This window comes from Oncorhynchus nerka, linkage group LG26 (genome assembly GCF_034236695.1).
Source record: "Oncorhynchus nerka isolate Pitt River linkage group LG26, Oner_Uvic_2.0, whole genome shotgun sequence".
Taxonomy (NCBI): domain Eukaryota; kingdom Metazoa; phylum Chordata; class Actinopteri; order Salmoniformes; family Salmonidae; genus Oncorhynchus; species Oncorhynchus nerka.
The window spans coordinates 51,202,374-51,226,481 of NC_088421.1; positions in this window are offsets into that span (position 1 = coordinate 51,202,374).

The window sequence follows — 24,108 nt, forward strand, 5'->3', positions numbered from 1 at the left end:
CCTTGTGGCATAAACTGGCTGTCCTCAACCCCCCCGCCGGTCTGCTTGCAGACCTGCAACGCAAGCTGGTGGACTTCTTTTGGTCGGGACATCACTGGCTGAAGGCAGCAGTTTTGTACATGACCGTCCACGAAGGAGGACAGGGCCTGGTGGAACTGGAGAGCAGGATGGCTGCTTTCCGACTAAGCGGTGCAGAGACTGCTGTACCACACTGATGTTGGCTGGAGGGAACCAGCATGCGCGCTGCTGAGGAGAGCTGGCGGATTAGGGTTGGACCGGCAGCTGTTCCTCATGAAGCTGGAGAGGCTGAGTACAGCAGGTCTCTCAGAGTTTTACTCTGCGGTGCTGAGGGCCTGGCAGCTGCTAAGGCCCACACGAGAAGGGGGTGTGGAGCCTGGACAGTGGGTGTGGGAGGAGCCTATCTTCCACAACCCAGCCATCCCTTTGAGATCGGTTCAGTCGGCCACCCTGCAGAGGCAACTGATGGCAGGGGGTTTACAAAGGCTGGGTGACCTGAGACTGCTGGGAGAGGAGGGGTGGAAAACCCCGGAGGTCTTGGCGCAACAAACAGGAATAACGTCTCTTAGGCTGCTGGAGAGATTCCTGGAGGAGGTCCAGGAGGCACTGTCTGAGCCGGTAAGGGGGGTGTTTGAGAGGCCAAAGGGAGAGGGGCCACCAATGTTCCACTGCAGGTGACGGCAGAGACTGGAGACTGGCAAGGGGGTCTGGAGGACTTGTTAGATTTTAACACTCCGAGCCTGGGGGAGTTTGAGGGAGTGGGAGGTAAAGCCCTCTACAACCTCTGCGTTAAGGTTAGGAGCATTAGAAGCCTAACAGGAGTGAAGGCACATCAGTGGCAGGGGGTATGTGGGGCGGAGAGTATGGTGGGTTTTAGATGGAGGGCGCTCTACAAACCCCCAGTACCAAAGAGGTCAGGGGACCTCCAGTGGAGGGTTCTTCATGGAGCCCTGGCCACTAACAGCTGGTTGGCACGGGTTGATCCGGAAATTGGGCAGGGGTGTCCTTTCTGTCAAATGAAAGAAACTGTAATTCATGTGTTTTCTGTGTGCACCAGGTTAATGCCATTAATGTCTCTGTTGGAATGTCTGTGTGACAGGTTGGGGGTGGTTTTTGCTGTTGGGATGTTTATAATGGGATACAGGTATTCGAGTAAGGAGAAAGAAAAATGTGTTTTGTTGAATTTTCTGTTTGCTCAGGCAAAGTTAGCTATTTGGCTAACAAGGAGGAACAGGGTCAAAGGTGGGGGGATAACAGACCCTTTACTACTGTTTAATGGGATGGTCTCTGCGCGCCTTAGGGTTGAGTTTGAGTTCTATAAAATGATCAAATGTGTGGAGATGTTTGAGGAGATATGGTGTGTTGGGGGGGCTGTCTGTATTGCTGGGGAAGATGTTTTGGATATACGGTTGTAGGAGAGGTTTTTTGTGTATGGTGATTTGTACAGGATATATTTTTATTTTTTATTTTTTTATTTTAGGAGTGGGGGGGTGAGTTTTAAATGAATTGAGAATGTTTCAATAAAGAAAGACCAAAAGTCAAAAGTCTCTCTCTCTCTCTCTCTCTCTCTCTCGCTCTACTCTCTCGCTCTACTCTCTCTCTCTCTCTCGCTCTACTCTCTCTTGTTTGTTTTCTGAAGTATTTTCTCTCAATCAACACAACACATCCCTGCCGCTGCTTGATGAGAATATTCATGTCACTGAGGGAGTGCTGAGGTTTAGAAGGTCTACACCAGAAGGTAATGGGTATAGGAGGAAGGTATATCGTGGAGGGTCTACACCAGAAGGTAATGGGTATAGGAGGAAGGTATATAGTGGAGGGTCTACACCAGAAGGTAATGGGTATAGGAGGAAGGTATATAGTGGAGGGTCTACACCAGAAGGTAATGGGTATAGGAGGAAGGTATATAGTGGAGGGTCTACACCAGAAGGTAATGGGTATAGGAGGAAGGTATATAGTGGAGGGTCTACACCAGAAGGTAATGGGTATAGGAGGAAGGTATATAGTGGAGGGTCTACACCAGAAGGTAATGGTTGTAGGAGGAAGGTATATAGTGGAGGGTCTACACCAGAAGGTAATGGGTATAGGAGGAAGGTATATAGTGGAGGGTCTACACCAGAAGGTAATGGGTATAGGAGGAAGGTATATAGTGGAGGGTCTACACCAGAAGGTAATGGTATATAGTGGAGGAAGGTATATAGTGGAGGGTCTACACCAGAAGGTAATGGGTATAGGAGGAAGGTATATAGTGGAGGGTCTACACCAGGTAATGGGTAATAGGAGGAAGGTATATAGTGGAGGGAAGGTAATGGTTATAGGAGGAAGGTATATAGTGGAGGGTCTACACCAGAAGTTAATGGTTATAGGAGGAAGGTATATAGTGGAGGGTCTACACCAGAAGTTAATGGGTATAGGAGGAAGGTATATAGGAGGGTCTGGAGGGTCACCAGAAGTTAATGGGTATAGGAGGAAGGTATATAGTGGAGGGTCTACACCAGAAGGTAATGGGTATAGGAGGAAGGTATATAGTGGAGGGTCTACACCAGAAGTTAATGGTTATAGGAGGAAGGTATATAGTGGAGGGTCTACACCAGAAGTTAATGGTTATAGGAGGAAGGTATATAGTGGAGGGTCTACACCAGAAGTTAATGGGTATAGGAGGAAGGTATATAGTGGAGGGTCTACACCAGAAGTTAATGGTTGTAGGAGGAAGGTATGTAGTGGAGGGTCTACACCAGAAGTTAATGGTTATAGGAGGAAGGTATATAGTGGAGGGTCTACACCAGAAGGTAATGAGGTAGGTATGTAGGAGGAAGGTATATAGTGGAGGGTAGTGGAGGGTCTACACCAGAAGTTAATGGGTATAGGAGGAAGGTATATAGTGGAGGGTCTACACCAGAAGTTAATGGGTAGGAGGAAGGTATAGTGGAGGGAGAAGTTAATGGTTATAGGAGGAAGGTATATAGTGGAGGGTCTACACCAGAAGGTAATGGGTATCTGTAGGAGGAAGGTATATAGTGGAGGGTCTAACCCAGAAGTTAATGGGTATAGGAGGAAGGTATATAGTGGAGGGTCTACACCAGAAGTTAATGGTTATAGGAGGAAGGTATATAGTGGAGGGTCTACACCAGAAGGTAATGGGTATAGGAGGAAGGTATATAGTGGAGGGTCTACACCAGAAGGTAATGGTTATAGGAGGAAGGTATATAGTGGAGGGGTAAGGTTTATAAGGTTATAGGAAGGTATGTAGTGGAGGGTCTACACCAGAAGGTAATGGGTATAGGAGGAAGGTATATAGTGGAGGGTCTACACCAGAAGGTAATGGGTATCTGTAGGAGGAAGGTATATAGTGGAGGGTCTCCACCAGAAGGTAATGGTTATAGGAGGAAGGTATATAGTGGAGGGTCTACACCAGAAGGTAATGGTTATAGGAGGAAGGTATATAGTGGAGGGTCTACACCAGAAGGTAATGGTTATAGGAGGAAGGTATATAGTGGAGGGTCTACACCAGAAGGTAATGGGTATCTGTAGGAGGAAGGTATATAGTGGAGGGTCTACACCAGATGTTAATGAGTATCTGTAGGAGGAAGGTATATAGTGGAGGGTCTACACCAGAAGGTAATGGTTATAGGAGGAAGGTATATAGTGGAGGGTCTACACCAGAAGGTAATGGGTATAGGAGGAAGGTATATAGTGGAGGGTCTACACCAGAAGGTAATGGGTATAGGAGGAAGGTATATAGTGGAGGGTCTACACCAGAAGGTAATGGTTATAGGAGGAAGGTATATAGTGGAGGGTCTACACCAGAAGGTAATGGGTATAGGAGGAAGGTATATAGTGGAGGGTCTACACCAGAAGGTAATGGTTATAGGAGGAAGGTATATAGTGTAGCACTAAGCTTGGAATGTGTTGGTGCAGGGAAGTGATTACATGTGTCAGGCATTGATAAGAGGAGAGAGACATGGATTAGTGATGGAGGGGGGGTCAGATGAAGTGAGGAAGAACAGATATCACTAAGGTTTGTATAGCATCATAGATACATTGGCTGTTCGGCTGCGGAGGAGGAGACTCAGCCTAGGAGTCGGCCTCCCTGCGGACCTGGCATCCTTTCACTCCCTCCTCTCTACATTTTCCTCCTCTGTCTCTGCTGCTAAAGCCACTTTCTACCACTCTAAATTCCAAGCATCTGCCTCTAACCCTAGGAAGCTCTTTGCCACCTTCTCCTCCCTCTTGAATCCTCCTCCCCCTCCCCCCCCCTCCTCCCTCTCTGCAGATGACTTCGTCAACCATTTTGAAAAGAAGGTCGACGACATCCGATCCTCATTTGCTAAGTCAAACGACACCGCTGGTTCTGCTCACACTGCCCTACCCTGTGCTCTGACCTCTTTCTCCCTCTCTCTCCAGATGACATCTCGCGTCTTGTGACGGCCGGCCGCCCAACAACCTGCCCGCTTGACCCTATCCCCTCCTCTCTTCTCCAGACCATCTCCGGTGACCTTCTCCCTTACCTCACCTCGCTCATCAACTCATCCCTGACCGCTGGCTACGTCCCTCCCGTCTTCAAGAGAGCGAGAGTTGCACCCCTTCTGAAAAAACCTACACTCGATCCCTCCGATGTCAACAACTACAGACCAGTATCCCTTCTTTCTTTTCTCTCCAAAACTCTTGAACGTGCCGTCCTTGGCCAGCTCTCCCGCTATCTCTCTCAGAATGACCTTCTTGATCCAAATCAGTCAGGTTTCAAGACTAGTCATTCAACTGAGACTGCTCTTCTCTGTATCACGGAGGCGCTCCGCACTGCTAAAGCTAACTCTCTTCTAGACCTATCGGCTGCCTTCGATACTGTGAACCATCAGATCCTCCTCTCCACCCTCTCCGAGTTGGGCATCTCCGGCGCGGCCCACGCTTGGATTGCGTCCTACCTGACAGGTCGCTCCTACCAGGTGGCGTGGCGAGAATCCGTCTCCTCACCACGTGCTCTCACCACTGGTGTCCCCCAGGGCTCTGTTCTAGGCCCTCTCCTATTCTCGCTATACACCAAGTCACTTGGCTCTGTCATAACCTCACATGGTCTCTCCTATCATTGCTATGCAGACGACACACAATTAATCTTCTCCTTTCCCCCTTCTGACGACCAGGTGGCGAATCGCATCTCTGCATGTCTGGCAGACATATCAGTGTGGATGACGGATCATCACCTCAAGCTGAACCTCGGCAAGACGGAGCTGCTCTTCCTCCCGGGGAAGGACTGCCCGTTCCATGATCTCGCCATCACGGTTGACAACTCCATTGTGTCCTCGTCCCAGAGCGCTAAGAACCTTGGCGTGATCCTGGACAACACCCTGTCGTTCTCAAATAACATCAAGGCGGTGGCCCGTTCCTGTAGGTTCATGCTCTACAACATCCGCAGAGTACGACCCTGCCTCACACAGGAAGCGGCGCAGGTCCTAATCCAGGCACTTGTCATCTCCCGTCTGGATTACTGTAACTCGCTGTTGGCTGGGCTCCCTGCCTGTGCCATTAAACCCCTACAACTCATCCAGAACGCCGCAGCCCGTCTGGTGTTCAACCTTCCCAAGTTCTCTCACGTCACCCCGCTCCTCCGCTCTCTCCACTGGCTTCCAGTTGAAGCTCGCATCCGCTACAAGACCATGGTGCTTGCCTACGGAGCTGTGAGGGGAACGGCACCTCAGTACCTCCAGGCTCTGATCAGGCCCTACACCCAAACAAGGGCACTGCGTTCATCCACCTCTGGCCTGCTCGCCTCCCTACCACTGAGGAAGTACAGTTCCCGCTCAGCCCAGTCAAAACTGTTCGCTGCTCTGGCCCCCAATGGTGGAACAAACTCCCTCACGACGCCAGGACAGCGGAGTCAATCACCACCTTCCGGAGACACCTGAAACCCCACCTCTTTAAGGAATACCTAGGATAGGATAAAGTAATCCTTCTCACCCCCCTTAAAAGACTTAGATGCACTACTGTTCCACTGGATGGTGAAGGTGAAAGCACCAATTTGTAAGTCGCTCTGGATAAGAGCGTCTGCTAAATGACTTAAATGTAAATGTAAATGTAAATGTTAAATATCAGTGCTTGTGTCAAATGTTTTGTTGTCTGAATTACAGACCCTTTAGGTAGAATTCGAACTTGGTTAAAGCTTCTCTAATGTCCGTGAGTTATTTACTCTGAAAAATTACAGTGTTAAGGCTGCTACAATATCATTGAGTTACACAGCTACTTTAGCTGTACTTTAGCTACAGCTTTTAAATGTTATAAAACAGCATTCAACATGAGGCAGACAGATCTTACATTTCTCCAGTGTTTGATGACTCTGGGAAGACTGACCACTGAGAATCTCTGACTCTGATCTCTCCTGTTGGTTTCTGTGGACAAAACATGAGATTACATCTCCTCATCCAGGGAGTGCACACACACACACACACACACACACACACACACACACACACACACACACACACACACACACACACACACACACACACACACACACACACACACACACAGGGAGGGAATGTTGTGTTTGTCTAATATTGTTTTAGGACTATGAAAATGGACAAAATGATTAGCCTATGGATTATGAAAACAACAACAATAAATGGGAAAATGGGAGAAGAGAAATGACTAGAGACAGTGTTGTTTAACTCACTGACCAGGACCCATGAGTTCTTCTTACCTTTGTTCAGTAGAAAAGTCTCCCTCTCTAAAGGATATAGGTTGATTCATAGACCGGTCACTCTTCATAGACACACAGCTGGGAACAGGGGAGGCTGGTCTCTCCTGCTTGATTGGTCTTCAACACAACAGAGACAAACATTACATCTCTCATCTACTCTGAGCTCAGATGGGGAAACATAAGAAGAGTTTCATTTTATATATATCCATTTTCAGAAATGTTCGTAAATTAGCTTTTATTGTTTAAAGAAGTTATGTTTATGTTAAGTTATGTTTTTTTGCTAAATGAGGAGATGGCACGTGGGTACCTGCTTCTATAAACCAATGAGAAGATGCAGCGCGAACTGCGTCACAAATAGAACTGACTTCTAGACGCTCGTTGGCGCGCGCGAGCAGTGTGTCATTTTTAATAACGACATTAATTTAGCGACGTGAGCGTTGTAGTCAGTCTGTCAGCCCCGCTAAAAGGCTGGTGTCGTTACTCTGCCTTCTCTGGGGGAATGTTGAGGTAAATTTACTAGCCGGGAGGGTTGAATGATGTAATTTATTAGAGGGCTGGAAGACGCACTCTCGAGGTTATTTACTCACAATATCAGATATTAAGATGATTTTTATAATGAATGTCTACTGAGGTTGAGGTTCTGACTAGTGATTATTTACCCGGGGTTCAATACCTGCTATTGAGGCGCCCTGAAAATAATATTCAAAAGTTCGGTCCTTGGACACAGAGGGGTTAAACACTAAAGTTACCGTCCATCTAGTGAAGAGAGGAGAACCGGACAGAGGTAGCCAGCATCCGTCAACGAGAGAGGGAGAAGCCTCACCGGGATTTAACAGGTGGAAGAAACAACCGGGGAGCTCCATCGGTCCACAGGAAATGCAGACAGCCGGTGATGATGTAGTGGTAGCTATGGTAACTAGGATGCTGCTGGTAGAGTAGCTAGCTAGCTTACCGAACGGACAATATCCTTGGTGCCACACCGGACGGGGACGCGGACAGTTCTGTACGGGGAGGAGGACAGTTCTGTACGGGGAGGAGGACAGTTCTGTACGGGGACGCGGACAGTTCTGTACGGGGACGAGGACAGTTCTGTACGGGGACGCGGACAGTTCTGTACGGGGACGAGGACAGTTCTGTACGGGGACGAGGACAGTTCCTGTACGGGGACGCGGACAGTTCTGTACGGGGACGAGGACAGTTCTGTACGGGGACGAGGACAGTTCCTGTACGGGGAGGAGGACAGTTCTGTACGGGGACGAGGACAGTTCCTGTACGGGGAGGAGGACAGTTCTGTACGGGGACGAGGACAGTTCCTGTACGGGGAGGAGGACAGTTCTGTACGGGGACGAGGACAGTTCCTGTACGGGGAGGAGGACAATTCTGTACGGGGACGAGGACAGTTCCTGTACGGGGAGGAGGACAGTTCCTGTACGGGGAGGAGGACAGTTCTGTACGGGGACGAGGACAGTTCCTGTACGGGGAGGAGGACAGTTCTGTACGGGGACGAGGACAGTTCCTGTACGGGGAGGAGGACAGTTCTGTACGGGGAGGAGGACAGTTCCTGTACGGGAAGGAGGACAGTTCCTGTATGGGGAGGAGGACAGTTCCTGTACGGGGAGGAGGACAGTTCCTGTACGGGGAGGAGGACAGTTCCTGTACGGGGAGGAGGACAGTTCCTGTACGGGGAGGAGGACAGTTCTGTACGGGGAGGAGGACAGTTCCTGTACGGGGAGGAGGACAGTTCCTGTACGGGGAGGAGGACAGTTCCTGTACGGGGAGGAGGACAGTTCTGTACGGGGAGGACGACAGTTCTGTACGGGGAGGAGGACAGTTCTGTACGGGGAGGAGGACAGTTCCTGTACGGGGAGGAGGACAGTTCCTGTACGGGGAGGCGGGGAGGAGGACAGTTCCTGTACGGGGAGGAGGACAGTTCCTGTACGGGGAGGAGGACAGCTCTGTACGGGGAGGATGACAGTTCTGTACGGGGAGGAGGACAGTTCTGTACGGGGAGGAGGACAGTTCTGTACGGGGAGGAGGACAGTTCCAGAACAGTGTCATAAAACAACTAAACCCAGAAAACGGACATGAGCAACAACAATAAACCCAGTCTTTATTGTACTGTAATGTATTGTATTGTAATGTATTGTAATGTATTGTATTGTAATGTATTGTATTGTATTGTATTGTATTGTATTGTAATGTATTGTATTGTAATGTATTGTATTGTATTGTATTGTATTGTATTGTATTGTAATGTATTGTAATGTTTTGTATTGTATTGTAATGTATTGTAGTGTAATGTAATGTATTGTAGTGTAATGTAACGTATTGTAATGTATTGTAATGTAATGTAATGTATTGTAATGTATTGTAGTGTAATGTAATGTATTGTGTTGTATTGTATTGTGATGTATTGTAATGTATTGTAATATATTGTATTGTATAGTATTGTAATGTAATGTATTGTATTGTAATGTAATGTAATGATTGTATTGTATGTGTATTGTAATGTATTGTGTGTAATGTAATTGTAATGTATTGTATTGTAATGTATTGTATAATGTATGTATGTATTGTATGTATGTAATGTAATGTATTGTATTGTAATGTATTGTAATGTAATGTAATGTATTGTAATGTATTGTAGTGTAATGTAACGTATTGTAATGTATTGTAATGTAATGTAATGTATTGTAATGTATTGTAGTGTAATGTAATGTATTGTGTTGTATTGTATTGTGATGTATTGTAATGTATTGTAATATATTGTATTGTATAGTATTGTAATGTAATGTATTGTGTTGTATTGTAATGTAATGTATTGTATTGTATTGTATTGTAATGTATTGTAATGTAATGTATTGTATTGTATTGTATTGTATTGTAATGTATTCTATTGTATTGTATGTTGTAATGTATTGTATTGTATTGTAATGTAATGTATTGTATTGTATTGTATTGTATTGTGACACTTCCTAACCTCCTATAAAGGGTTCTATATATATTCTATATATATACTGTATACTCAGACACTTCCTAACCTCCTATAGAGGGTTCTATATATATTCTATATATACTGTATACTCAGACACTTCCTAACCTCCTATAAAGGGTTCTATATATATTCTATATACTGGGTTCTAACCTCCTATAAATTCTATATATACTGTATACTCAGACACTTCCTAACCTCCTATAAAGGGTTCTATATATATTCTATATATACTGTATACTCAGACACTTCCTAACCTCCTATAAAGGGTTCTATATATATTCTATATATACTGTATACTCAGACACTTCCTAACCTCCTATAAAGGGTTCTATATATATATTCTATATATACTGTATACTCAGACAGTTCATAACCTCCTATAAAGGGTTCTATATATATTCTATATATACTGTATACTCAGACACTTCCTAACCTCCTATAAAGGGTTCTATATATATTCTATATATACTGTATACTCAGACACTTCCTAACCTCATATAAAGGGTTCTATATATATTCTATATATACTGTATACTCAGACACTTCCTCTATAAAGGGTTCTATATATATTCTATATATACTGTATACTCAGACACTTCCTCTATAAAGGGTTCTATATATATTCTATATATACTGTATACTCAGACACTTCCTCTATAAATGGGTTCTATATATATTCTATATATACTGTATACTCAGACACTTCCTCTATAAATGGGTTCTATATATATTATATATATACTGTATACTCAGACACTTCCTCTATAAATGGGTTCTATATATATTCTATATATACTGTATACTCAGACAGGCTAACCTCCTATAAAGGGTTCTATATAGAACTTTAGTGGTTCCATATATTAAGCAAGATGGAACCCTTTTTGGTTTCAACAGGATTGAAGTGTGTTGATATAACGGTAATATAAATAAGAGCTTGTAACAACAATCAGAATTAGCTAAAACAACAAGGTTACATGACAACATATTAGGCAATAATGAACTAAATGATTGTGTCATGTTAACATTCAAAAATTCTAATGAACAATAATATTTTACAGACACCTGCAGGTTCCCATCATTTCTGAGTAAATTAACACATGTGCATTTTTGGGGGATATAACGTCTTAGAAACAAAGTTCTTAAACAACATTGTAATCTCACCTCTTAGATTTGGAGTCATGTTCCCCAGAGAGACTCATTTTAGAGGCAGGGCCCCCCTCCTCTCTCTCCCCAGAGAGACTCATTTTAGAGGCAGGGCCCCCCTCCTCTCTCTCCCCAGAGAGACTCATTTTAGAGGCAGGGCCCCCTTCTTTCCAGAGAGACTCCAGAGAACTGTCCCCTAAACAGAGATCCAACATTTTAGTTAAACTGTCCCCTAAACAGAGATCCAACATGTTGGTTGTGGTTAACACAGTGACAACTAAACAGAGATCCAACATGTTGGTTGTGGTTAACACAGTTAAACAGAGACAGTGACAACTAAACAGAGATCCAACATGTTGGTTGTGGTTAACACAGTGACAACTAAACAGAGATCCAACATGTTGGTTGTGGTTAACACAGTGACAACTAAACAGAGATCCAACATGTTGGTTGTGGTTAACACAGTGACAACTAAACAGAGATGTTGGTTGTGGTTAACACAGTGACAACTAAACAGAGATCCAACATGTTGGTTGTGGTTAACACAGTGACAACTGAGTGACAACTAAACAGAGATCCACATGTTGGTTGTGGTTAACACAGTGACAACTAAACAGAGATCCAACATGTTGGTTGTGGTTAACACAGTGACAACTAAACAGAGATCCAACATGTTGGTTGTGGTTAACACAGTGACAACTAAACAGAGATCCAACATGTTGGTTGTGGTTAACACAGTGACAACTAAACAGAGATCCAGCATGTTGGTTGTGGTTAACACAGTGACAACTAAACAGAGATCCAGCATGTTGGTTGTGGTTAACACAGTGACAACTCAACGCATCACATGAACATGTAGTTGTAACTGATATTTGTCACCTCATCTCCATGTTTGTTGTCAGTAATAATTATAATAACAATAATATAATGTGTCACTGTTTGTTAAGGCTTCCAGACGTGACCAACTGAGTTTCTTTTTGAGGATGAACGGAGGGAAATAAATACACCAATTGCCATGGTTACGCATGTGTTGTTATTGCCATGGTTACTCCTGTGTTCTTATGCTCCAACATTATAACAACATCAGTGGGGTCTAATTGTCCAGCTTTTATTTAGTTGAATGAACATTTTCTCAAAGATGATATGCTGTTATTGAAATATGTTTCAGTCCATTGTCTTTTATACTTTCTATTTGGTTTTAGTCGTTTAAGTTAATACTGAAAACATTTGTTTTGGGCAATGTCATCCCCCGACCCACCTGGACCCCTGCCGTGACCCACAAGTGGTCCTGACATAGTTTATATAGACTATCCCCCGACCCACCTGGAGCCCTGCCGTGACCCACAAGTGGTCCTGACATAGACTATACCCACCTGGACCCCTGCCGTGACCCACAAGTGGTCCTGACATAGTTTACATAGACTATCCCCCGACCCACCTGGACCCCTGCCGCGACCCACAAGTGGTCCTGACATAGTTTACATAGACTATCCCCCGACCCACCTGGAGCCCTGCCGTGACCCACAAGTGGTCCTGACAGAGTTTACATAGACTATCCCCCGACCCACCTGGAGCCCTGCCGCGACCCACAAGTGGTCCTGACATAGTTTACATAGACTATCCCCCGACCCACCTGGAGCCCTGCCGCGACCCACAAGTGGTCCTGACATAGTTTACATAGACTATCCCCCGACCCACCTGGAGCCCTGCCGCGACCCACAAGTGGTCCTGACAGAGTTTACATAGACTACCAGTAGCAGGACTCATCACCTTCAAATCAGTTTCATTCTAAATAACTGAGAATATAGTGATATTTCCTAAACATTTCCTAAAGAGACCCTCAGGTGGTTCAGAATCATATCTCAGCCGATTCTGTCTATTGAATGTTTGACAGCCTAATTATCCTACTTCTAGTTGTGCCACAGTTTCTACAGCCATGTTGTAACTGCGTTAAGCTACACACTTATTTACCATTTCATGAGGAAATCACATATTTTCTGACGCTGTTGCAGAGGAAGTGATCTGTATTACAAACTTCAAAACCTTTTTATATTCATCTCAAAAACACTACAAGTTTTAAATTCCCTACATTGCAGGAAAGTTATCATGCAAAAGGTTATAAATTCAGATCCTGAACAGAGATTGTCTTTGGTTTTGGGAAGGTAGACAGATAACAGTGAATATGAGACATGGAGGAAGGTAGACAGATAACAGTGAATATGAGACATGGAGGAAGGTAGACAGATAACAGTGAATATGAGACATGGAGGAAGGTAGACAGATAACAGTGAATATGAGACATGGAGGAAGGTAGACAGATAACAGTGAATACGAGACATGGAGGAAGGTAGAAAGATAACAGTGAATATGAGACATGGAGGAAGGTAGACAGATAACAGTGAATATGAGACATGGAGGAAGGTAGACAGATAACAGTGAATATGAGACATGGAGGAAGGTAGACAGATAACAGTGAATATGAGACATGGAGGAAGGTAGACAGATAACAGTGAATATGAGACATGGAGGAAGGTAGACAGATAACAGTGAATATGAGACATGGAGGAAGGTAGACAGATAACAGTGAATACGAGACATGGAGGAAGGTAGAAAGATAACAGTGAATATGAGACATGGAGGAAGGTAGACAGATAACAGTGAATATGAGACATGGAGGAAGTGAGACAGATAACAGTGAATACGAGACATGGAGGAAGGTAGACAGATAACAGTGAATATGAGACATGGAGGAAGGTAGACAGATAACAGTGAATATGAGACATGGAGGAAGGTAGACAGATAACAGTGAATATGAGACATGGAGGAAGGTAGACAGATAACAGTGAATATGAGACATGGAGGAAGGTAGACAGATAACAGTGAATATGAGACATGGAGGAAGGTTTTGGGAAGGCTGAAAGACAACATTGAAATTCCCTCAAGTATTGAAAACAGGAAGTGAACTTAGTCACAAGGTTGTGCCAACTACAGTAGTGTTGCAAAATCCTTTACACCCCCCACTCTTCCCCATCTGTCTTAAGAACAGAACCTGTGGTTTAATGTAGATATATGTAGATACAACAGAATCAACATGTGATACTCTCAACTTCTCTTTTAACAGAACAGAGACATTTCTGAGGAAAGGCTGGTCGGAGGAGCTATAGTCTGGTGGGAGGAGTTATAGTCTGGTGGGAGGAGCTATAGGAGGACGGGTTCATTTTTATGGCTGAAATGGAATAAATTAATTAAGTGTTTGATGTTCCAGTTATTCCATTCCAGTCTTTACACTGAGCCTGTCCTCCTATAGCTCCTCCACCAGCCTCCTCTGGTTTGTATGTGAAAGTATTCAGGTGTTCATGTTGCTGTGGAGGCAAATTATATAAAACACACTACCTTTAAAGGTCCTATTCAGCCGTAAAAATAAAATAACATCAGAATATATATAAAACACTACCTTTAAAGGTCCTATTCAGCCATAAAAATAAAATAACATCAGAATATATATAAAACACTACCTTTAAAGGTCCTATTCAGCCGTAAAAATAAAATAACATCAGAATATATATAAAACACTACCTTTAAAGGTCCTATTCAGCCGTAAAAATAAAATAACATCAGAATATATATAAAACACTACCTTTAAAGGTCCTATTCAGCCATAAAAATAAAATAACATCAGAATATATATAAAACACTACCTTTAAAGGTCCTATTCAGCCATAAAAATAAAATAACATCAGAATATATATAAAACACTAGCTTTAAAGGTCCTATTCAGCCGTAAAAATAAAATAACATCAGAATATATATAAAACACTACCTTTAAAGGTCCTATTCAGCCATAAAAATAAAATAACATCAGAATATATATAAAACACTACCTTTAAAGGTCCTATTCAGCCATAAAAATAAAATAACATCAGAATATATATAAAACACTACCTTTAAAGGTCCTATTCAGCCATAAAAATAAAATAACATGATAATATATATAAAACACTACCTTTAAAGGTCCTATTCAGCCTGTAAAAATAAAATAAAATCAGAAATGAATATAAATGTAAATGGTTAATTTCGAAGTTTTGTAGAAAAAATATAAAGTTAAAAAGTTCTACCTGATGACATCATCAAGTTTAATCATTTTAAAAGCAGTGATTTTCAAACACAATTACATTATCAGGTGTGGGGAGCAATAAAATACCCTCCATGGGGCCAGAAAACTACTGCAGGTTTGGAAAAATAGTTTTTTTACTTTTATGTCACAGATAATTTTTTAAAGACTTTTCTACTTATCTTTATAACTACAGATCATAGAAATGTGTCATTTTGACAAATACACATTCTGTTTGGTGCTGGAGAGGATGAATATGAGGTTGAAAAGTGGAGGGATTACCTTTTAACACTAGAATCAGACAACCCAATAAACCTACCTCCTGCTCCCTGACTTTTCCTAAATGTTTGTATTTTCTACTGCTCCTTTGTCAGAATGTTGAAATCAAACGAGTATTCAGAGCCTTTAAACCCATTTCCCTCACACCTTACTAACTTAATCTGCCTTTAAACCCATTTCCCTCACACCTTCCTAACTTAATCTGCCTTTTAACCCATTTCCCTCACACCTTCCTAACTTAATCTGCCTTTAAACCCATTTCCCTCACACCTTCCTAACTTAATCTGCCTTTAAACCCATTTCCCTCACACCTTCCTAACTTAATCTGCCTTTAAACCCATTTCCCTCACACCTTCCTAACTTAATCTGCCTTTAAACCCATTTCCCTCACACCTTCCTAATTTCCCTCACACCTTCCTAATCTGCCTTTAAACCCATTTCCCTCACACCTTCCTAACTTAATCTGCCTTTAAACCCATTTCCCTCACACCTTCCTAACTTAATCTGCCTTTAAACCCATTTCCCTCACACCTTCCTAACTAACTTAATCTGCCTTTAATCTGCTTAATCTTTAAACCCATTTCCCTCACACCTTCCTAACTTAATCTGCCTTTAAACCCATTTCCCTCACACCTTCCTAACTTAATCTGCCTTTAAACCCATTTCCCACACATTTAATCTGCCTTTAAACCCTCACACCTTCCTAATTTAATCTGCCTTTAAACCCATTTCTTCCTAATTTAATCACACCTTCCTAATTTAATCTGCCTTTAAACCCATTTCCCTCACACCTTCCTAACTTAATCTGCTTTTAAACCCATTTCCCTCACACCTTCCTAACTTAATCTGCCTTTAAACCCATTTCCCTCACACCTTCCTAACTTAATCTGCCTTTAAACCCATTTCCCTCACACCTTCCTAACTTAATCTGCCTTTAAACCCATTTCCTCACACCTTCCTAACTTAATCTGCCTTTAAACCCATTTCCCTCACACCTTCCTAACTTAATCTGCCTTTAAACCCATTTCCCTCACACCTTCCTAACTTAATCTGCCTTTAAACCCATTTCCCTCACACCTTCCTAACTTAATCTGCCTTTAAACCCATTTCCCTCACACCTTCCTAACTTAATCTGCCTTTAAACCCATTTCCTCACACCTTCCTAACTTAATCTGCCTTTAAACCCATTTCACACCTTCCTAATTTAATCTGCCTTTAAACCCATTTCCCTACACCTTCCTAATTTAATCTGCCTTTAAACCCATTTCCCTCACACCTTCCTAACTTAATCTGCCTTTAAACCCATTTCCCTCACACCTTCCTAACTTAATCTGCTTTAAACCCATTTTAAACCCATTCTGCCTTTAAACCCATTTCCCACACCTTCCTAACTTAATCTGCCTTTAAACCCATTTAAACCCCCTCACACCTTCCTAACTTAATCTGCCTTTAAACCCATTTCCCTCACACCTTCCTAACTTAATCTGCCTTTAAACCCATTTCCCTCACACCTTCCTAACTTAATCTGCCTTTAAACCCATTTCCCTCACACCTTCCTAACTTAATCTGCCTTTAAACCCATTTCCCTCACACCTTCCTAACTTAATCTGCTTTTTAACCCATTTCCCTCACACCTTCCTAACTTAATCTGCCTTTAAACCCATTTCCCTCACACCTTCCTAACTTAATCTGCCTTTAAACCCATTTCCCTCACACCTTCCTAACTTAATCTGCCTTTAAACCCATTTCCCTCACACCTTCCTAACTTAATCTGCCTTTAAACCCATTTTCACACCTTCCTAACCTTCCTAACTTAATCTGCCTTTAAACCCATTTCCCTCACACCTTCCTAACTTAATCTGCCTTTAAACCCATTTCCCTCACACCTTCCTAACTTAATCTGCCTTTAAACCCATTTCCCTCACACCTTCCTAACTTAATCTGCCTTTAAACCCATTTCCCTCACACCTTCCTAACTTTAATCTGCCTTTAAACCCATTTCCCTCACACCTTCCTAACTTAATCTGCCTTTAAACCCATTTCCCTCACACCTTCCTAACTTAATCTGCCTTTAAACCCATTTCCCTCACACCTTCCTAACTTAATCTGCCTTTAAACCCATTTCCCTCACACCTTCCTAACTTAATCTGCCTTTAAACCCATTTCCCTCACACCTTCCTAACTTAATCTGCCTTTAAACCCATTTCCCTCACACCTTCCTAACTTAATCTGCCTTTAAACCCATTTCCCTCACACCTTCCTAACTTAATCTGCCTAAACCCATTTCCCTCACACCTTCCTAACTTAATCTGCCTTTAAACCCATTTCCCTCACACCTTCCTAACTTAATCTGCCATTTTAAACCCATTTGCCTCACACCTTCCTAACTTAATCTGCCTTTAAACCCATTTCCCTCACACCTTCCTAACTTAATCTGCCTTTAAACCCATTTCCCTCACACCTTCCTAACTTAATCTGCCTTTAAACCCATTTCCCTCACACCTTCCTAACTTAATCTGCCTTTAAACCCATTTCCCTCACACCTTCCTAACTTAATCTGCCTTTAAACCCATTTCCCTCACACCTTCCTAACTTAATCTGCCTTTAAACCCATTTCACCTCACACCTTCCTAACTTTAATCTGCCTTTAAACCCATTTCCCTCACACCTTCCTAACTTAATCTGCCTTTAAACCCATTTCCCTCACACCTTCCTAACTTAATCTGCCTTTAAACCCATTTCCCTCACACCTTCCTAACTTAATCTGCCTTTAAACCCATTCCCTCCCCTTCCTAACTTTAATCTGCCTTTAAACCCATTTCCCTCACACCTTCCTAACTTAATCTGCCTTTAAACCCATTTCCCTCACACCTTCCTAACTTAATCTGCCTTTAAACCCATTTCCCTCACACCTTCCTAACTTAATCTGCCTTTAAACCCATTTCCCTCACACCTTCCTAACTTAATCTGCCTTTAAACCCATTTCCCTCACACCTTCCTAACTTAATCTGCCTTTAAACCCATTTCCCTCACACCTTCCTAACTTAATCTGCCTTTAAACCCATTTCCCTCACACCTTCCTAACTTAATCTGCCTTTAAACCCATTTCCCTCACACCTTCCTAACTTAATCTGCCTTTAAACCCATTTCCCTCTTAACACCTTCCTAACTTAATCTGCCTTTAAACCCATTTCCCTCACACCTTCCTAACTTAATCTGCCTTTAAACCCATTTCCCTCACACCTTCCTAACTTAATCTGCCTTTAAACCCATTTCCCTCACACCTTCCTATTTTCAATAATCTGCCTTTTAAACCCATTTTAAACCCCTCACACCTTCCTAACTTAATCTGCCTTTAAACCCATTTCCCTCACACCTTCCTAACTTAATCTGCCTTTAAACCCATTTCCCTCACACCTTCCTAACTTAATCTGCCTTTAAACCCATTTCCCTCACACCTTCCTAACTTAATCTGCCTTTAAACCCATTTCCCTCACACCTTCCTAACTTAATCCTTTAAACCCATTTTCACACCTTCCTAACTTAATCTGCCTTTAAACCCATTTCACACCTTCCTAACTTAATCTGCCTTTAAACCCATTTCCCTCACACCTTCCTAACTTAATCTGCCTTTAAACCCATTTCCCTCACACCTTCCTAACTTAATCTGCCTTTAAACCCATTTCCCTCACACCTTCCTAACTTAATCTGCCTTTAAACCCATTTCCCTCACACCTTCCTAACTTAATCTGCCTTTAAACCCATTTTAAACCTTCCCTTAATTTAAACCCCCTCACACCTTCCTAACTTAATCTGCCTTTAAACCCATTTCCCTCACACCTTCCTAACTTAATCACACCTTCCTAACTTAATCGCCTTTAAACCCATTTTAACCCATTTCCTCACACCTTCCTAACTTAATCTGCTGCTTTAAACCCATTTCCCTCACACCTTCCTAACTTAATCTGCCTTTAAACCCATTTCCCTCACACCTTCCTAACTTAATCTGCCATTTTTAAACCCATTTCCTCACACCTTCCTAACTTAATCTGCTTTTTAAACCCATTTCCCTCACACCTTCCTAACCTTCCTAACTTAATCTGCCTTTAAACCCATTTCCCTCACACCTTCCTAACTTAATCTGCCTTTTAACCCATTTCCCTCACACCTTCCTAACTTAATCTGCCTTTAAACCCATTTCCCTCACACCTTCCTAACTTAATCTGCTTTTTAACCCATTTCCCTCACACCTTCCTAACTTAATCTGCTTTTTAACCCATTTCCCTCACACCTTCCTAATTTAATCTGCTTTTTAACCCATTTCCCTCACACCTTCCTAACTTAATCTGCTTTTTAACCCATTTCCCTCACACCTTCCTAACTTAATCTGCTTTTTAACCCATTTCCCTCACACCTTCCTAACTTAATCTGCCTTTTAACCCATTTCCCTCACACCTTCCTAACTTAATCTGCCTTTAAACCCATTTCCCTCACACCTTCCTAACTTAATCTGCTTTTTAACCCATTTCCCTCACACCTTCCTAACTTAATCTGCTTTTTAACCGATTTCCCTCACACCTTCCTAATTTAATCTGCCTTTAAACCCATTTCCCTCACACCTTCCTAACTTAATCTGCTTTTTAACCGATTTCCCTCACACTTCCTAATTTAATCTGCTTTTTAACCGATTTCCCTCACACCTTCCTAATTTAATCTGCCTTTAAACCCATTTCCCTCACACCTTCCTAACTTAATCTGCTTTTTAACCCATTTCCCTCACACCTTCCTAACTTAATCTGCCTTTAAACCCATTTCCCTCACACCTTCCTAACTTAATCTGCCTTTAAACCCATTTCCCTCACACCTTCCTAACTTAATCTGCCAAGACGATGTGCTGTAGGATCTTGGTGTCCAGCCAGCCACTGATGAGTCTCTCTTTCCTCACTGAATAAAAGACAAATAGATGAATGGGCCATAATTGTGCACCTTGCAAGCTTCACAATTCAATTTAAATGAGGCCTAACTGAATGATAAGGAAGGTGAAGAGGTTGATTTAATGTAGCACAACAGTGTATTGATTGTAAATCTTGTACATGAAGAGATGGGAGCATCTAGTACATGAAGAGATGGGAGCATCTAGTACATGAAGAGATGGGAGCATCTAGTACATGAAGAGATGGGAGCATCTAGTACATGAAGAGATGGGAGCATCTAGTACATGAAGAGATGGGAGCATCTAGTACATGAAGAGATGGGAGCATCTAGTACATGAAGAGATGGGAGCATCTAGTACATGAAGAGATGGGAGCATCTAGTACATGAAGAGATGGGAGCATCTGGTACATGAAGAGATGGGAGCATCTAGTACATGAAGAGATGGGAGCATCTAGTACATGAAGAGATGGGAGCATCTAGTACATGAAGAGATGGGAGCATCTTGCAGTGAACGGAGCATCTCTTTATCAAATCCTCCTTCAGAGTCACAAGCAGTTAAACATTGTGGTTTCTATATAATACTGTATCTGAGATCAGATTCTACAGGTTAAACATTGTGATTTCTATATAATAATGTATCTGAGATCAGATTCTGCAGGTTAAACATTGTGGTTTCTATATAATACTGTATCTGAGATCAGATTCTGCAGGTTAAACATTGTGGTTTCTATATAATACTGTATCTGAGATCAGATTCTGCAGGTTAAACATTGTGGTTTCTATATAATACTGTATCTGAGATCAGATTCTGCAGGTTAAACATTGTGGTTTCTATATAATACTGTATCTGAGATCAGATTCTGCAGGTTCCTTGACACGTACCTTCATCAAATAACTCTCTTCATTCAAGAGGTGCAGCTTAATTTCCAAAGTTCACTTTTTCTTCAACAACATCAGTGTTGTCCAGGTATTAATCACAGGACCCCTACAGCAGCATTGATCAACATCAGTGTTGTCCAGGTATTAATCACAGGACCCCTACAGCAGCATTGATCAACATCAGTGTTGTCCAGATATTAATCACAGGACCCCTACAGCAGCATTGATCAACATCAGTGTTGTCCAGGTATTAATCACAGGACCCCTACACAGCAGCATTGATCAACATCAGTGTTGTCCAGGTATTAATCACAGGACCCCTACAGCAGCAGCATTGATCAACATCAGTGTTGTCCAGGTATTAATCACAGGACCCCTACAGCAGCAGCATTGATCAACATCAGTGTTGTCCAGGTATTAATCACAGGACCCCTACAGCAGCAGCATTGATCTGCAACTAAGCAGAAACTAATACCACAATCAAATTAAAATCTGATATTCTGTCGTCAATGGATGAATGGCCAATAGAAACCAGATAGAAACTGATCATGATGCATGTGACTTCAGTTCTGGTTAGTCACAGACTTGCTCAATGTCTTTCCATGTCTGGGGAAATGAAACCAGGCCAGTGGCTGACTGTCTGAGACTGTGGTTTTGAGTCATGTGGAGCCTGACATGGACAAAGGCAGACACATCTTCACATCAATTTCCCTGTCAGACAAGTTGATTACAAAGAAGCCTGCTAGTAACAATCAAAGGTGGAAAGCTGTGGTAAAGCAACACTCACAGTGTGATGGAGAGAGGTAAAGCAACACTCACAGTGTGATGGGGAGGTAAAGCAACACTCACAGTGTGATGGGGAAAGGTAAAGCAACACTCACAGTGTGATGGAGAGGTAAAGCAACACTCACAGTGTGATGGAGAGGTAAAGCAACACTCACAGTGTGATGGGGAGAGGTAAAGCAACACTCACAGTGTGATGGAGAGGTAAAGCAACACTCACAATGTGATGGAGAGGTAAAGCAACACTCACAGTGTGATGGAGAGGTAAAGCAACACTCACAGTGTGATGGAGAGAGGTAAAGTATCACTCACAGTGTGATGTAGAGAGGTAAAGTATCACTCACAGTGTGATGGAGAGGTAAAGCAACACTCACAGTGTGATGGAGAGTGGTAAAGCAACACTCACAGTGTGCATCACTCACAGTGTGATGTAAAGTATCACTCACAGTGTGATAGAGAGGTAAAGCATCACTCACAGTGTGAAGCATCACTCACAGTGTGATGGAGAGAGGTAAAGCATCACTCACAGTGTGATGATGGAGAGGTAGTGTAGCAACACTCACTCACAGTGTGATGGAGAGAGGTAAAGCAACACTCACAGTGTGATGGAGAGAGGTAAAGCATCACTCACAGTGTGATGGAGAGGTAAAGCAACACTCACAGTGTGATGGAGAGAGGTAAAGCAACACTCACAGTGTGATGGAGAGAGGTAAAGCATCACTCACAGTGTGATGGAGAGAGGTAAAGCAACACTCACAGTGTGATGGAGAGAGGTAAAGCATCACTCACAGTGTGATGTAGAGAGGTAAAGCATCACTCACAGTGTGATGGAGAGAGGTAAAGCATCACTCACAGTGTGATAGAGAGGTAAAGCAACACTCACAGTGTGATGGAGAGAGGTAAAGTATCACTCACAGTGTGATGTAGAGAGGTAAAGCATCACTCACAGTGTGATGGAGAGAGGTAAAGTATCACTCACAGTGTGATGTAGAGAGGTAAAGTATCACTCACAGTGTGATGTAGAGAGGTAAAGCAACACTCACAGTGTGATGGAGAGAGGTAAAGTATCACTCACAGTGTGATGTAGAGAGGTAAAGCAACACTCACAGTGTGATGGAGAGAGGTAAAGCAACACTCACAGTGTGATAGAGAGAGGTAAAGCAACACTCACAGTGTGATAGAGAGAGGTAAAGCAACACTCACGGTGTGATGGAGAGGTAAAGCATCACTCACAGTGTGATGGAGAGAGGTAAAGCATCACTCACAGTGTGATGGAGAGAGGTATAGCAACACTCACAGTGTGATGGAGAGGTATAGCAACACTCACAGTGTGATAGAGAGAGGTAAAGCATCACTCACAGTGTGATAGAGAGAGGTAAAGCATCACTCACAGTGTGATAGAGAGAGGTAAAGCATCACTCACAGTGTGATAGAGAGAGGTAAAACAACACTCACAGTGTGATAGAGAGAGGTAAAGCATCACTCACAGTGTGATGGAGAGAGGTAAAGCATCACTCACAGTGTGATGGAGAGAGGTAAAGCATCACTCACAGTGTGATGGAGAGAGGTAAAGCAACACTCACGACAGAGCGAGGGAGACAACAGAGCGAGGGAGACAGGTCCTGCTCTCCCTCTTTCCCAAGCACCACAGCACCAAGCAGGCAGCAGGTCTGCTCTCCCTCTTCACCAAGCACCACAGCACCAAGCAGGCAGCAGGTCTGCTATTCCTCTTCCCCAAGCACCACAGCACCAAGCAGGCAGCAGGTCTGCTATTCCTCTTCCCCAAGCACCACAGCACCAAGCAGGCAGCAGGTCTGCTATTCCTCTTCCCCAAGCACCACAGCACCAAGCAGGCAGCAGGTCTGCTATTCCTCTTCCCCAAGCACCACAGCACCAAGCAGGCAGCAGGTCCTGCTCTCCCTCTTCCCCAAGCACCACAGCACCAAGCAGGCAGCAGGTCTGCTCTTCCTCTTCCCCAAGCACCACAGCACCAAGCAGGCAGCAGGTCTGCTCTCCCTCTTCACCAAGCACCACAGCACCAAGCAGGCAGCAGGTTCTGCTCTCCCTGTTCCACAAGCACCACAGCACCAAGCAGGCAGCAGGTCTGCTCTCCCTCTTCACCAAGCACCACAGCACCAAGCAGGCAGCAGGTCTGCTCTTCCTCTTCCCCAAGCACCACAGCACCAAGCAGGCAGCAGGTCTGCTCTCCCTCTTCACCAAGCACCACAGCACCAAGCAGGCAGCAGGTTCTGCTCTCCCTGTTCCACAAGCACC